Raw genomic sequence first — 16,704 nt, 5'->3', positions numbered from 1 at the left:
TTTGTCCTTTTATCTAACTTAAATACCTGAGACCATTACAATAACTATTACAGCAGCTCCTTCAACACCATAGTTAATAGTAGTTGGGTAAATGATGGCAGTTATTAATCTTTGTTTCTCAATTCATTTTTTACCAATAAACCATAATTTGAAATTATTTCCATACTCCTATTATTCCTATTTTCATTATTATTAGTTTTATGCGGTTGTCATCTAGTATGTGACGTATTCGTCTGTATCAACATCAATATTATTATCATTATTAATACAAGCAGTGTAAATTACCATTCATTACACTCTTGCTCTGTTTGTAATAAGTTATGAACCCTTACACGTACTTACAGTCTCTGCCTTGTCTCTGACTCTCTCTCTCTCTCTCTCTCTCTCTCTCTCTCTCTCTCTCTCTCTCTCTCTCTCTCTCTCTCTCTCTCTCTCTCTCATCTCAGGCTGCTTGTCTGCTCAGGCGAACAGGGGGAGCAGAGGAGCACATACGGCCCTTGCCCCCTGCCCCCCTCTTCCTAATTGATAGGGTATTTCTGTTTGTGAAAGGACTATTTCCAAACAGTTTTATAACTTGCCATGACTATGTTTCATTAAATTAGTTATGTTACACCTTTAGTTATACCTGTAGTAACTTCATTATTTTCCCTCATATTCCAGTCAATCACCATCAGAGTCTCTCGTGGCAGTACATTTGTCTCACACAGAACAAACTCTCCTTTCTCAACCGCTTTCAATTTTGGATAACATCGCACTGCATCCCAACAGCTGTTCTTTCTCCTATTCCTAATTTCTTACAAGAAAATGCAAGTTATATTTGATCGATTTGTATTATTACTATTTATATACATTTCACTACATTATTGTAGTTAATGAATGTATTTAATCTTTGGAAAATAAGCCTTTTCATTGATCTCAATAATGATGTCCAGGTACTTCAGGAAAGCACATTTTCAAAAAATGTGTCCAGTCAATGATTTCCCCAACTAAGAACCTGCGTGGGCACTAAGACTGTCCTCCTGCGCGGCTCATGTCTTTATTGTGTCACTTCCTCCTATTGAAGTCCAATCTACACCAGTACAGGTTCAGAAGAACTGTTCCCGAATCCAGATTGAACTGATCAATAGTTAATTTCTTACCTACACATTGTATTTAGGGATCTATTACTAGGGATTTAAAAACTCTTCATTGTGGAACTCATAGCTTCCAAATGAGCACATCGTTAATTTCCTGGAGTATCTGGTTATCTATTTATCAATATGTAAGAAACCTTCACCGAATGTTTGTGGTTGCCTCGGATTCCTATTTCTAAATTTGGCTCTAATTCCATTTCTAACATGTTACTTTTAACTTCTGTATTCGTAAGACCTATTTAAATAACTTAATTTTGTATTATTATTTCTGTTTGCAATAGCATTCTGTGTACAGTTAAATGCTGACTTTCTTGTAGGTCTGTTATTACAACATATTTAACTGGCGTTTTTTAGCTATCATTCTGTAACTATTTGTGACTTATGACTCTCTTAGTCATATTCTGGACTATACAGTACATGAAAAAGTCAAAATATGGACATTTACCTTGCGCAAACTGAAAACGTACAAACATACAAAGAGACACATATTAATTTATATCCATAGTAAATTCAGATACCATGGTTTTGGTTGGCATGTTATATTGACCTGCAGTGTCTCAAACTACCCTTATTTATTACTTATCTAGTAATTTTCCTTCAGTATCTTGAGGACTGTCATTTATACTGAAAAACATATATATATATTTTTAATTTGTCTTCGGGGCATTCAGATTGAATTATGCCTGTTGTCTTTTCTTTCTTTTCTCTAACAAATGTTTTAAGATAGCTAGCTTTGGTTTCTCATTTCTTAATGCTTTGTATTCCTATTTTGCAAAACCGTTTTTAGGTGCTCAAGTCTATCTGAATCAAAAGTCCCATCTTCTGGAAACCTTAATTTTCTGTCACCTATTGTCCAGTCAAACGCACCGCTTCACTCCATAGTTATCATACATGTACCTTACATGTGTACCTTTAAGTGGCGGGTCGCCCGTCTTACTAGAGCTGTTCCCACACAGTAACACGTTTTCCCATTTTCTATGTATCGTTTTGTACACAACAACCAAGGCGTGCAAGCCCGCAAAATAACAATAAACGACAGGGGAGAAAACATAGCAAAAAACAAGAAAACACAAATAATACTAAATCCTATATAGGAATAACAACAAACATGCTTTTCAATGTTTGCATTTATAGAACTTGTATATAACTTAATGACTTTTCTTCATTTACCATAAACACTATAAACTTCTATAAACTATAAACACGTTATTTTATATTATCACCGGCGTATCAGATATTGAACAATTAATTAGCGCTCCTTTTTTTTTTTTTTTTCTAATAGTAGGTCAAACCCACTTAAGCCTGCGGGAACCCAGACAGGAAAACGCAGTCCTGTTCCTTCACAAACAAGAAGACACAGTCAAGTCTATGGTAACCCTAAGAAACCATGCTCCTCGGTTATTGGTGTCAATGGATCTCATTATCCTGAAACTTTCATGATCGAAACATGGAATACTGTTTGTCAGTTTCCATAAAACTATGCATTAAGAGTAATGCAACAGTCACTTATCATTTTGAGCAGCTGTATCAATTGATAGTTAGATCTTTGTAATGAAATGAATAGACAGTGATCTCAGATGTAATGTGTGAATTGCATTTTGAAATGGTAATACTTTGATGTTAAGTTGTGTCATTTTAGTTCAATGAACAAATGATCTGAGGTTGATGTGTATTGTATCCAAGCAATTGTAAAAAAGTGTTAGAGTTTTGAAAAATGTGCATTTTGATCATCGGGTGTGAGTTTAGTGTCTAGAGTTTTGAAAAATGACATCAAGGTTCTGAAATGAGTGCCAAAGTGATTGTAAAAAAGTGTAATATCAGGGGACAGTGGCTATTAGTGATCTGGCCTTCCGTGGCCTCTGTATTAATGTAACAGGTCACATTGTATGTGTACACTGATACTTGATAGTATAATATAGTACAAGTAAAAAACATACATAGGTATCATAGAAGTATTTTGCAGAAATGATTATGGATAGTTATCAAAATGGAGAGGAAATGCTAAATCCAGTCTCCCCAGGCTGAGCTTCTATTGCTGCACCTGCTGGCCCCACTATATGGATAGAGCCACACCAAGTACAAGAGTCTCCCCATTGCTATTTATATCTCCCTATCCAAACTTATATACGTGTCAGGGTGGGGTGCCTATTCCCCTGCATGCTTTGAAACCTATAGCACCTGGGACGCACACTTGGGATCCGGTTCCTCTGCCCCTCACATACACATGAGGAATCCTAGGTGCTCAATACGTCATACTGTCTCGTTCATCTCATGTGTAAACTATGGACAAATACATGACTAAACGTGTTTAGTTGCTTTTCCCAGAATGCAAATATATGCAAATAACGGGGACTATGATTGGCTCCCTGACATTACCCACACTGCGACTGATGCTACCCATTTCACTACCCAACAAAGACCCATAATATGCATGTGTCTGTCTGTCTGTCTGTCAAAGTATGTGTGTCTGTGTCTGTTTGTGTGTGTTTGTGTGTCTGTCTCTGTGTGAAAATGTGCCTGTCTCTGTGTGAAAGTGAGTGTGTCTGTGTCTGTGTCTGTCTGTCTGTGAAAGTGAGTGTGTGAAAGTGTGTGTGAGTGTCTGTCTGTCTGTCTGTCTTTGAAAGTGTGTGTGAGTGTCTGTCTGTCATGTAACTTGCACATCTGTTAGGGCACCATATGCAGAGATGTACACATATTGTTCCTTTTCCATATACACTCACCTAAAGGATTATTAGGAACACCATACTAATACTGTGTTTGACCCCCTTTCGCCTTCAGAACTGCCTTAATTCTACGTGGCATTGATTCAACAAGGTGCTGAAAGCATTCTTTAGAAATGTTGGCCCATATTGATAGGATAGCATCTTGCAGTTGATGGAGATTTGTGGGATGCACATCCAGGGCACGAAGCTCCCGTTCCACCTGTAGCGTAAGGTACACTTATAAATTTCAATTAAAGAAGTGAATTTATAGTATCACCTTATCACGAATCCTGGAATCTTGTAGAACTCAATTTCTGTAATAATTGGACACAGACACCAATTCCAAAGATATAAATTGTCAAATTTATTCAAAACAAAGACTAAATGTAGCACTACACTAATTATACAAAAGGGAAAAACTAATTAAAATTCAACTCTATATCAACAAATCAAAGACAAATCACTTCCGTGACCAAATCAAAGACCATGGGATCGCATATGATAACACAAATCGTTAAACAAAAGAGGTTATAAACACATTGACTACAATACCAGTTAGTAAGATGAAGGTGAGTCTCTTGTTAGTATTATTAGTCAGACATTAAATAACTACGCAGGTTAGTATTTATGTCAGGTAACTTCTCGTTATATATATATATATCAGTCTCATTAACGTTTAGGTGGAGAGAAAGATCCTATCATTACTTGTTACCACAATTTCCCTTAACTGATTATTATTCAATGATTAAGGATAGGCAGGGCCACCTATAATCTGGTGTCTATTAACTTGTGTCAATTTCAGACTAAACAGTTAAACAGGAATGAGAAGATATTTCTCGGCGTTGACAGATTTTATTTCTAAAATTATCAACAAAACAGTTTAATGCAACACACATTTATATTTAAGAAAACTAAATGATATTACACATTCTAGAGTTATGAATCACAGATTAACATTTCTAATTGATTTCTCAAATGTCATGAATCATGAACTCCAAACTGTTAAACTTATCTGAACTTCGTCGCAGAGAGGCCTCTCTGGCTTCGGGCTCAGATAACAGCACACGGCACGAGGTCCGTGTGGTTTGGAACAAAGGCAGTCCGGTTCGGCTTTGTCCAAGAACTTCCACTCAGTCGATGCACCTGGAAGTTGGGGTTTCGCGAAAGTAGAGTCGTTTCCAAACAGATTTTCCACTGGTTTGAAGGCTCCAAGGTTGTGCACAAAATCTTCTTTGTAAGCAGGTTTCCACTGTAGTTACTTGAAGACAAAGTCTTTGAGGAAAGCAGGGCCCTGTTTGTTCCAAGGGTCAAGTTTCTTAAAACTCAAATAGCTATTTAAATGACTGACACTTTCGTATTCAGTCGACTTAGTCATTTGTCCAGCTGTAAAACTCCACTGATCAGGTGGGCACAGGCGGGCAGCGCAGTCTGTAAAGTTCTTTATTTAATAAAGTCCTTTAAAAGAATTCTTTGTACGGCTCAATCTCCTTCTCCCAGTTTAACTCTTCTGTTGCCGGCAAAGACTTGGTTGGTTTCTGGTTCCGGTTCGGGCAACAGAGCTACAGGTTGAGCTGTGGCAGCGAGTTACTGGTTCAGGTGAGAGAGAGAGAGAAAGAAAGGCCGTGTTTGTCCTTTATAGTCTATCAGATCAATAGGTGATTGGTTCCTGAGTTCTTGAGATTGGATTTCGGTTTCAGCCCCCAGTGTCCTATTGGAGGGGGGCTTGATTTATGACTGATGTCAATCCATGCCATCTTTTGGAAATGCCGGTTGGCCTGGGTTCGTAGCTCTATGTCGGGATTTCGGCTCTCATCCACTTCAAAGAGTTTTTATCACCTACAGGCCCCTTTCTCCAGACATCTCATAGCAGAATAACAAACTATTTGGACTCTTCTCGGTGCCATCCTCCCCAAAACTGTCACTTTGATGCAAACCAGTTCCAAGCTGATGAGCTAAGGAAATCTGATAACTTTGGGGGGGAGAGGTCTTCTTTAGATCCGTGCTTCAGCTCAGAGCCCAAATACTCTTATCCAAATACACCCAACATAACGCTACATACCCCCTTTCTTGAATGGGACTGAGGTCGACTAGGGCGTTATCCCCTTCAAGACAAAATAAGACGTTAAGCATTTATCTCAAAGTTATGTAACAGAATTCAACAGTGGACTTCACCATTCATGACCCCGAGAAATCAAAGAAAACAAACTAATAGTTCATTATTTAAGCAGAATGTATTCCAATCAAATTGACAATCCTATACTAGCACATATACAGGTTACATATTATAACACAAGTACATTAAAACAAAAAAACAATTGGTATTACTCAGTATTGAGTATGGTTACTGACGGTAACCAATAGGTGGAAGTTGATTAACAGAGGGAGGTGACTGGGAATTCAGGTGTTATTCAGGCACCTGACCTTCACTATGTCTATAATAGTTGGTAGGGACCTGGGTTCGAATGGTTGGCTTACATGGTAAGCCGGTGCCCCCTTTAGGGACATGCACAAAAAATGGTCTCATTGGGAAGTTGTACCTTGGTGGCTGTATCATATCTGTCATTCAATTCCACCGGCTTTGGTGATTCAACTTGAGCCCACAACCTGTTCAATAGATCCTGACCAATGATCAACTTCTCTGTTTCAAATTTGGAAATATAAACTGGATGAACCAACTTAATCTTCCCAAAGGTGAACTCTAACAATGCCTTTTGAGTGAGCTGTGCCTTAGTCTCTGTGTAACTTGTAATGTTCACACTACAAGCTTCCACTTTCAGTCGTTGGTCTGAGGTTTCCATAATTTGTTTCAGGTTGCCCATTGTGGTGGCAGACATTAAACAAATTTCAGCCCCAGTGTCCAACAAGGCTCCTCACTCCCACACATTCTCAATGGTCACTTCTATGTAAACTTGCTTGGCTCTGCCTCTCTGTGTCAGATCACCCAGTAACATCACCAAAGGTTCAGCTTGCCTGCAGGCAACTTCCCCCACTGGGAGGTCCCAGTGGGCTGATGTGTCAGAGAAACCCCCCTGCTGTTCCTCACATCCAATCAAAAACACAGAGGCGGGGACAGGGGGTGGTTCCAGAGCTAGTCATTCCTTAGGTGGCGAGTCCGGCCCTTTACCCTGGCTACTAACTTCCAGTTTGGGAAGAGGGGGCAAAGGGAGCAGAGCTAAGCGTAGCAGTAGCTCAGAAACTGCAACATTGCTCAGAGACTGAGTTAACCCACCTAGGCTAGGAGCAGATTTCTTTTTTTTATTGTAAGCCTGGGTGTCTTGGATTCCATCCTTGGGAGGTTCTTTCCTTCTTTGAATCTCTGTCCCCTCTAACTCCAGTGGAGAAATAGGGCTCTCAGAGCGCCTTGCCAGTACTTGGGTGCTTGAATCTTTACGATCAGAAGTGCTATTGTACTTGCTTTCCCAAGCTTTCTGTGCCATTTTTTCGAATTTCAGCTATGTTCATATACGTTGCGTCTGCATGTAATATGATCATTTCCTTAATCGTTGGGAACAAATTAGCAACAAACAACCCTTTAAAGCTCACCTCTTCCTCGGCCCCGGGTCGATCTTGACCCGCAAAATAGGTTTTCCTAAGCTTTTCATAGTAATCACGGGGGGACTCATGCTTACCCTGTTTGATCTGGTGTGCGGCAGTCACTGCTGCCACTGGATCAATGAACCTGGAATAGTCCCTAACTAATGCTCTGCACAAGCGTTGAAACCTATCGCAGACCATGGACCCTTGCCTCTCCATCCAAGAATGGACTTGGCGAGAGGTAGTTTTGCGGATTAGGAGAACCTTTTCCTTCTCCGTAGCCTCAGGATAGAAACTCAAAGCATACTTAATGTCCTTAATATACGCTTCCACATTTCCTTCCTTGTCTGCTGGGTTAAAGGTTTCACAATCTTTAGCCAGTTCTCTCAACTGGCGCATGTTAACCTTTCGGTCTGGACTCTCGGGAGAGGAAGTTCGTCTGTGCGACGAGCTTCTTACCCTGGATGGAGAAAGACTACAGGGAGGGGTACGATCAGGACGAGGCAACCCGGGGCCTAAATGTGGAGACGGTGTGCGACTCCGTGCATTGGCCGGTTCCGGCTGTTCCTTTATGCTGTCAGGTGTCAGCTTTGCAGCCCACCAAGAGGCAGCTTTCAGGGCCCCTATTTGTTGCTTGAGACGCTCATTTTCAACTTCAGTTGATTTGAGTTCTCCCCTAAGCACCTGATTTACTCTCCTCATTTCTTCACTGTCCCTTTTTAAATGTATGACCTCGCCTTCGAGTATCTCCATTTTTACAGTGCCCAAATCTTTCTCCCTGACTGTTTTGCAAAGACGCATTTCCAAAACATCCCGGTCCTTCAAAACTATCCTTTCATTTTCAACCGCTTTACATCTGTCATTTTGCAGACCTTTTACTTGGATCAGAGTTGTTTCCAATTCAACTTGACATTGTCTTAAATCATTTCCTAATTGCTCTCTCTGTTCAATTAAGTCCTCTTTTTCAGCATTCAACACAATGACTTGTTTTCCACAAGTATCTAGCTTTCCTTCAAATTCTAAAACCATTCCATGCCGTTTGGCTCTTTCTTCTTTCGCTTTAGCATACTTTTCTCCTAGCTTTTTCAGTTTTTCAAACTTGCTTATGATCCAGTTCACTACCCTTGAGCTCGCAAGTGCTAAGCTAGCCATAACTTTCATCACCTCTATCGACTCTTTTTCGAGTTGCGTCGTAGTGTCGTTTACCAACTGAGTTCGACGCGACTCTACTTCAAAGTCCAAACTGCCTAGGCGTCCAAGGAATTCAGGAATCTCTGTTCCTGGTACCTTAACAATCAATGCTTCACATGGGGACATTTGGGTAATCATTGTTTTGGCTATTCAGTAACAACCCAACAGAACAGTACTCGATTAATCACCTAATGACTCTAATGCCAACGCTTAGGATATCAACAATTTATCACAAGTAACTAAAACAGACTTAATCTTTTGTGACTTTGGATTTATGACTGATGTCAATCCATGCCATCTTTTGGAAATGCCGGTTGGCCTGGGTTCGTAGCTCTATGTCGGGATTTCGGCTCTCATCCACTTCAAAGAGTTTTTATCACCCACAGGCCCCTTTCTCCAGACATCTCATAGCAGAATAACAAACTATTTGGCCTCTTCTCGGTGCCATCCTCCCCAAAACTGTCACTTTGATGCAAACCAGTTCCAAGCTGATGAGCTAAGGAAATCTGATAACTTTGGGGGGGAGAGGTCTTCTTTAGATCCGTGCTTCAGCTCAGAGCCCAAATACTCTTATCCAAATACACCCAACATAACGCTACACACCACATCCCAAAGATGCTCTATTGGGTTGAGATCTGGTGACTGTGGGGGCCAGTTTAGTACAGTGAACTCATTGTCATGTTCAAGAAACCAATTTGAAATGATTCGACCTTTGTGACATGGTACATTATCCTGCTGGAAGTAGCCATCAGAGGATGGGTACATGGTGGTCATAAAGGGATGGACATGGTCAGAAACAACGGGCCGTGGCATTTAAACGATGCCCAATTGGCACTAAGGGGCCTAAAGTGTGCCAAGAAAACATCCCCCACACCATTACATCCACCACCACCAGCCTGCACAGTGGTAACAAGGCATGATGGATCCATGTTCTCATTCTGTTTACGCCAAATTCTGACTCTGAAATCGAGACTCATCAGACCAGGCAACATTTTTCCAGTCTTCAACTGTCCAATTTTGGTGAGCTTGTGCAAATTGTAGCCTCTTTTTCCTATTTGTAGTGGAGATGAGTGGTACCCAGTGGGGTCTTCTGCTGTTGTAGCCCATCCGCCTCAAGGTTGTACGTGTTGTGGCATCACAAATGCTTTGCTGCATACCTCGGTTGTAACGAGTGGTTATTTCAGTCAAAGTTGCTCTTCTATCAGCTTGAATCGAGTCGGCCCATTCTCCTCTGAGCTCTAGCATCAACAAGGCATTTTCGCCCACAGGACTGCCGCATACTGGATGTTTTTCCCTTTTCACACCATTCTTTGTAAACCCTAGAAATGGTTGTGCGTGAAAATCCCAGTAACTGAGCAGATTGTGAAATACTCAGACCGGCCCGTCTGGCACCAACAACCATGCCACGCTCAAAATTGCTTAAATCACCTTTCATTCCCATTCAGACATTCAGTTTGGAGTTCAGGAGATTGTCTTGACCAGGACCACACCCCTAAATGCATTGAAGCAACTGCCATGTGATTGGTTGGTTAGATAATTGCATTAATGAGAAATTGAACAGGTGTTCCTAATAATCCTTTAGGTGAGTGTATATGTATGTATGTATGTATGCATGTCCAATTGCTTTGACAATTCAAATGCACTGAATTGAGAGAGAGAGAGAGAGAGAGAGAGAGAGAGAGAGAGTTGTAGTCCAGACCACTGCAAAATTCCTGCTGAAGTGATCTGGATCACCACCCAATGGCCCAAGGACCACTGCAAACTTGGATTTCAATGTATTTGTGTAATCTGTGTTGCAATAGCACCTACCATGTTCCTTTGTGGTGATCTGGTTAATTCTGATCTGGGAAAACCACAATCCTGCAGGTTTAATAAGTCTCTCTACACATCAGTCCCTGAGTACCTTCAACCAATGGTCATTTTGACCAATTAAGCCCAAGATTTGAGTCAATTAAGTTGTCAAGGACTACCCAGTGAAGACGTGAACTCACGACTAGGTCACACTGTGAGCTCACCAGAGCAGACATTACACTGAGCTCACTGTGAGCTCACTTAGCGCTTTTCCAGCGACATGGTGACGGTGCTGGAGCCGGAGCCGCTGCCCTTAGCCGGTGGCTAACCCACCTCTATGTTACAAATGTTCCCTAAACACTTATTTTGCAAGATCAATAAAAATCCTTTAGGAAATTTAAACTTTTACTGACACACATAGTTAATAGCAATGTATTATAACTTTACCAAAAATAATAATCTGTATATCTTTAATTGTTTAGACGTTATTAAGATATAATGCATCTTTCACATAGGGAACATTTGTAACATGTTAGGAAAAACAAACAAATGATTTGAAAATATTCATAATTACAGCATACAATTTGTCAGGCTTCATAAGAATGGTATTTATAACATACTCTGTAAAAATCAAGCAAATAGCATTTGTGGTTCACGAGAAAATATATATATATAATCAAAGCTATCAGACTATAGCAGCCGGTGTATGAAGACACATACGATTATACAGCATTATTTGGCAGCTTCGCAAGACCTAATTTGAAACGTTGTTGGTAAGTTAGATAATTAGTGGGGACCCTCTATTTGCAGTTCTTCCCCTCCATAATTGCTAAAATAAAGTTTTACTGACATTTTATTGACCCTACCACTGCATAGGGCACATCTGTAACATGAACGCTACTGAATGGCACATACATTGAAAACTACGGAGAACTGAGACAAATCCACTTTACACTTCATAAATAATCTTAAAACGTTTCCAACCAAGGCAACACCCACTTGAAATACGTTCATTCTCATTTTTGGTAAACAAAAAGAGAGATTGTTACATATGTTCCCTATGATGCATCTACAGAGAGAGAGAGACAGACAGACACTAACTCTCTCTCTCTCTCAGCTGGGAGTGTGTGGGAGGGGTCTGCAGTGAGCGGGAGTGCTGCTGAGAGCTCTGTCCTTTGGCTGCGTTTTTTTGTTGCTTTACTTTTTTCAGTTTGTTTATTTTGTCTTCTGTTTTCAGTGCTTTTCTTATTGTGGGGGAACAGGGGAGGGGAGGGGGGAGTACCGGTAGTTCTTCCCGGGTCGGGGGGTCGGACCCCCTGAATGCGTCTTTTGAAAAACTGACCCGACGCCATGGAGTCAAGATCGCTCCGGTGCAGTTCTGCCCCCTAGAGCAGTGTGTGTTAGCGGTTGGGGAGGTAGCAGGGTGTGAAAATATCAAGTCTGCTGCCATTGTTATCTTCTTAAAAACCACTGATCTGCTCAATCAGCTAGTGGCTAATGGCACAGTGTTAGACGACACTTTCACCCCGGTGTTGCCGCTCGCTGCTCCTGCCCGGAAGGTAACGCTGTCTAACGTCCCTCCGTTCATCCGCACCGGCTCGGGCAGCTGATGTCCGGCATTAAGAGGGTCCCGCTGGGCTGCAAAGCCCCGCAACTGAAACACGTCGTGTCCTTCCGAAGGCAGCTGTATATGATCCTCAATAACATCAATGAGGATCTTAATGTCTCCGAAGTTGGATCTCTCTTGCTGCCACCACCACGAAGATTGCTCTTTAGTAATGTTGGAAAGTCAAAGACAGCAACCGTCAGGGTTCTTGCATATGACGTATTCGTGCTGCACCTCTCTGCAAGGATCCAGGACAGTTTGTCAATGTAAACTCCAGTGCCTGGGAATATTTCCACCTAAAAGACAATGGTAAATAAAAAACAAGTTTATCCCCAAACTATTCTTATATTATGTTAAGTGGAATACATTATCAGTAAGGCTGTGATTTTGTTACAGAAATGTGTTATTAAAGACCACAGTATGTCTCAATTCTAAGTTTATTAATTTACAGACATAATAAAGTCAGTGAATCTGTGACACCCATAATTCAATTACATTCTTATTATCAACTATAACTATGAATATAACTGATAATGTAGCATCATTAGATTGTTTACAACCAATATTTGTTTTCAATATATATATTTTTACCTTGTCTTTGTAATATTGTAGACCAAGAGTGTTATACCTGTTTTGGTGATTCTTTGTCAGATTCAGAACAATTTGCTGTGGGGCTGTCAGAACCACTTGATGGTGACACACTTTTGTCTTCATTGCTGATAAATGTGGCTTTTGTTACAATTTTTTTCAGATTGTCCAAAAGGTCTGGAATCTCTGGAGAAAAAAACCTTAGTATTAAATGATAATCATTTCTAGTAATATATTTAATACAAAGTGAAAACAAAACCATCAATGCCTGCAATTATACTTGAGAGACTTGCTCTATGTTATTGGCAAACTGACCTTTTTGTGGGTCATTAACATTAGCTACGAAAAAAATAAAAGAGATAAAATACAAGAATTACCAGGTCTAATGTAATGCATATAGTCATTAATGTAGGATTATGAAGTTATGTTGAAAAACTTTATTTAATAATCAGTATTATTAAACTATTAGACAGTGCACATTAAGAGTCTGTATTGTGGTTCTAGATTACTTCAGTATGATCAACTATAATACATTACTCTGGAATCTAAATTACTGAAGAATAACATTTATCAAGGTAAGGAATTATTTGCTATAAATAAAAAAACTTACCATCAACCATACGGTTTCGAAGACATTGGTTTTCATTTTTAAGTCTTGTGTTTTCCTTTTCGAACTGCTTAACTTTTTGCTGTATCTCAACTTCACTGGACTCTTTAAATGTCTGTAGAATATGACGGGATCTAATTCTTGAAGCTCCATCGGTTTTCTCTTATTTTGTGCTGTATTCAGAGAGAAAAAGAGTTTAAAATGAATATATATATATATATATATATATATATATATATATATATATATATAATGAAAATGATTTAAAAAAAACAATCCTGCAATACATTTATTTAATATTTGCAGTAATTATCTCACCGGTAACTGTGGTTCATCAAGGTCACTATCATCTGAAATTTGAAGTTTTTTGTTTGGTTTAGGTACTCTCTTCATTTTAGGACAGGGCATTTTTGTTAGGTCATTAAGTTTTCTTCTTAGTTCGCCTTCTTTTCCTAAAATAAAAATAAAATAAATAAAACCCTGCATTATGTCCACAGATATTTGGGGATTATATTTATTTGTCATAAAAATACTGTGCTTTGACCATACAAATTAAGATGAACAGCCAACACTGAATCAAAACTGAAGTTAAATTATATCTGGTTTAATTTATTTTGTGATTTGGGGGATTTTATTGTAAAGCACAACACACAATAAATCGTTCTTACAAATGCCAGTCAAGTATGACGAGTTTTAGCGCCCTCACCACCACCTACCATGTTATAAGAGTATGTTAGAAGTACAACACATTAATAACTTAAACATTCATTTCAAATATACTGTGATTGTATATATCAAATAGCATGTAAAGACTTTAATGTTTTTTTTTTAAATAAACATTGTTACCAGTCATAATGATCTGCGATTCATGGACAGGCCATCCACCTTTTGGAGGTTTGTTCGTGTCTCTCCACTCTGCTCTGAAGTTTCGAGTCGTCTCTTCGTCATCATCAGCAATGCTGAATAAATCAAAATTGCGAAAGCAAGCAGTGGGAATCACGCTGTAAGAGTCTTTGTCGACCCCGCTTTCCCACTTCACCAACGCGTGCATCACCGCCATACTACCTTCACCTTCTCGTCCGTTTTTTCTGCGCCTTTTTCCCCCGACAAGTCACGGCACAAAAAACAGTCCCGCTCTGCATTCTGGTACTTGGCGTTCTTAATAACACCAACAGGGTGTAATCGCATAGACCACTCGAGTATAAAGTACTACATATCCCATCAGTTACAGTTTTTTTTCTTCTTCTGAAACTGCAATTTAGCACTTTCAACTGTTTCTTAGTGATTCCTAGAATTACTAACCGGTATTGTAGTCAATGTGTTTATAACCTTTTTTGTTTAACGATTTGTGTGTTATCCTATGGGATCCCATGGTCTTTGATTTGGTCACGGAAGTGATTTGTCTTTGATTTGTTGATCTAGAGTTGAATTTTAATTAGTTTTTCCCTTTTGTATAATTAGTGTAGTGCTACATTTAGTCTTTGTTTTTAAATAAATTTGACAATTTATATCTTTGGAATTGGTGTCTGCGTCCAATTATTACAGAAATTGAGTTCTACAAGACTCCAGGATTCGTGATAAGGTGATACTATGAATTCACTTCTTTAATTGAAATGTATAAGTGTACCTTACGCTACATATATGTATGTATGTATGTATGTATGTCCAATTGCTTTGACAATACAAATGAATTGAATTGAGAGGGAGAGAGAGAGAGAGACAGACAGACAGACTGACAAACAGAAAAACAGACAGACACAGACACACACACACACAGAGCCAGCCAGCCAGCCAGCTCAGCGATGACATCACGAGCCTCTCTCAGCTGACTGCTATGACATCACAGAGCACGTACATTCCGTTGCTTGCCGTCTGTCAACCACTCAGTCACTGCCAGCCAGACTGGCTGGCTGGCTGGATGGGGGGGCTGCTTGCTGCTGCTGCGTACCTTAGCAAGCTTATTTGCTTGACCGGCCTTCCTACTCCTCTGCCCACATGCCCACCTATGCCCGATCTGCTGTTCACCTGGATCACAGCTCCGCCCCAACAAGGCAGAGCCCCCCAAGAATGGTACAAACTCACCCACGATCCCCTCCACGGAAAGCTTTAGCAAAAGGCAAAAGCGTTATACGTAATGAAGAGGAACCCGAGTCCAAGACGCATCCGACCAGCCATACATATTTGTGTGTATTAAAGATCACATTTTCTTACATTTAGTTTTTCTGTACTTTATTACATCTTATTGTGATTTATAAAAGTATTGTTTCTATTCCATATGTATGTATGTATGTGTGTGTGTGTGTGTGTGTGTGTGTGTGTCTGTCTCTGTGTGAAAGTTAGTGTGTGTGTCTGTACGTGTGTGTGCCTGTCTCTGTGTGAAAGTGTGTGTGTGTGTGTGTGTGTGTGTGTGTATATGTCTCTCTGTGAAAGTGTGTGTGTGGGTGTGACAGTGTGTGTGAGTGTCTGTCTGTCTGTCTGTCATGTAACTCGCACATCTGTGAGGGCACCATTTTTGCAGAAGAGATGTACACATTTTGGAGCAACATATGCTGCCATCCAGACATCATCTTTTCCAGTGACGTCCCTGCATTTTCAAACAGATCACTTTTTATTACACTTTGTTTATCTGTACTTTATTACATCTTATTGTGATTTATACTTGTAATGTTTCTTTTCCATATATATGTATGTACAGTGGGGGAAAAAAGTAATTGATCCCCTGCTGATTTTGTACGTTTGCCCACTGACAAAGAAATGATCAGTCTATAATTTTAATGGTAGGTGTATTTTAGCAGTGAGAGACAGAATAACAACAAGAAAATCCAGAAAAATGCATTTCAAAAAAGTTATAAATTGATTTGCATGTTAATGAGGGAAATAAGTATTTGACCCATTTTCAATGCCCTGGCTTAGGGAAGGAGGTTCTCACCCATGATTTGACGGTACATGGCCCCGTCCATCGTCCCTTTGATGCGGTGCAGTTGTCCTGTCCCCTTAGCAGAAAAACAGCCCCAAAGCATAATGTTTCCACCTCCATGTTTGATGGTGGGAATGGTGTTCTTGGGGTCATTCCTCCTCCTCCAAACACGGCGAGTTGAGTTGATGGCAAAGAGCTTGATTTTGGTCTCATCTGAGACCACTTTCACCCAGTTCTCCTCTGAATCATTCAGATGTTCATTGGCAAACTTCAGACGGGTCTGTACATGTGCTTTCTTGAGCAGGGGGACCTTGCGGGCGCTGCAGGATTTCAGTCCTTCACGGCATAGTGTGTTACCAATTGTTTTCTTGGTGACTATGGTCCCAGCTACCTTGAGATCATTAACAAGATCCTCCCATGTAGTTCTGGGCTGATTCCTCACCGTTCTCATGATCATTGAAACTCCACGAGGTGAGATCTTGCATGGAGCCCCAGACTGAGGGAGACTGACAGTTATTTTGTGTTTCTTCCATTTGCGAATAATCGCACCAACTGTTGTCACCTTCTCACCAAGCTGCTTGGTGATGGTCTTGTAGCCCATTCCAGCCTTGTGTAGGTCTACAATCTTGTCCCTG

General features: G+C 40.2%; 1 non-coding gene across 1 annotated transcript; it reads right to left on the bottom strand.

Annotated features, from left to right (window-relative positions):
- Window positions 1-15,191: 15,191 nt before the first annotated feature.
- On the bottom strand, window positions 15,192-15,306 carry LOC136736099 (U5 spliceosomal RNA). Its single transcript, XR_010811539.1, has one exon. It is a non-coding gene; the product is annotated as a U5 spliceosomal RNA (small nuclear RNA).
- Between the last annotated feature and the right edge of the window lie 1,398 nt (window positions 15,307-16,704).

Source organism: Amia ocellicauda, unplaced genomic scaffold, assembly GCF_036373705.1.
Source record: "Amia ocellicauda isolate fAmiCal2 unplaced genomic scaffold, fAmiCal2.hap1 HAP1_SCAFFOLD_46, whole genome shotgun sequence".
In the NCBI taxonomy this organism is placed as follows: Eukaryota; Metazoa; Chordata; class Actinopteri; order Amiiformes; family Amiidae; genus Amia; species Amia ocellicauda.
Note: the sequence above shows the minus strand (reverse complement) of the source record. Positions and strands in the feature narration are given on the sequence as shown.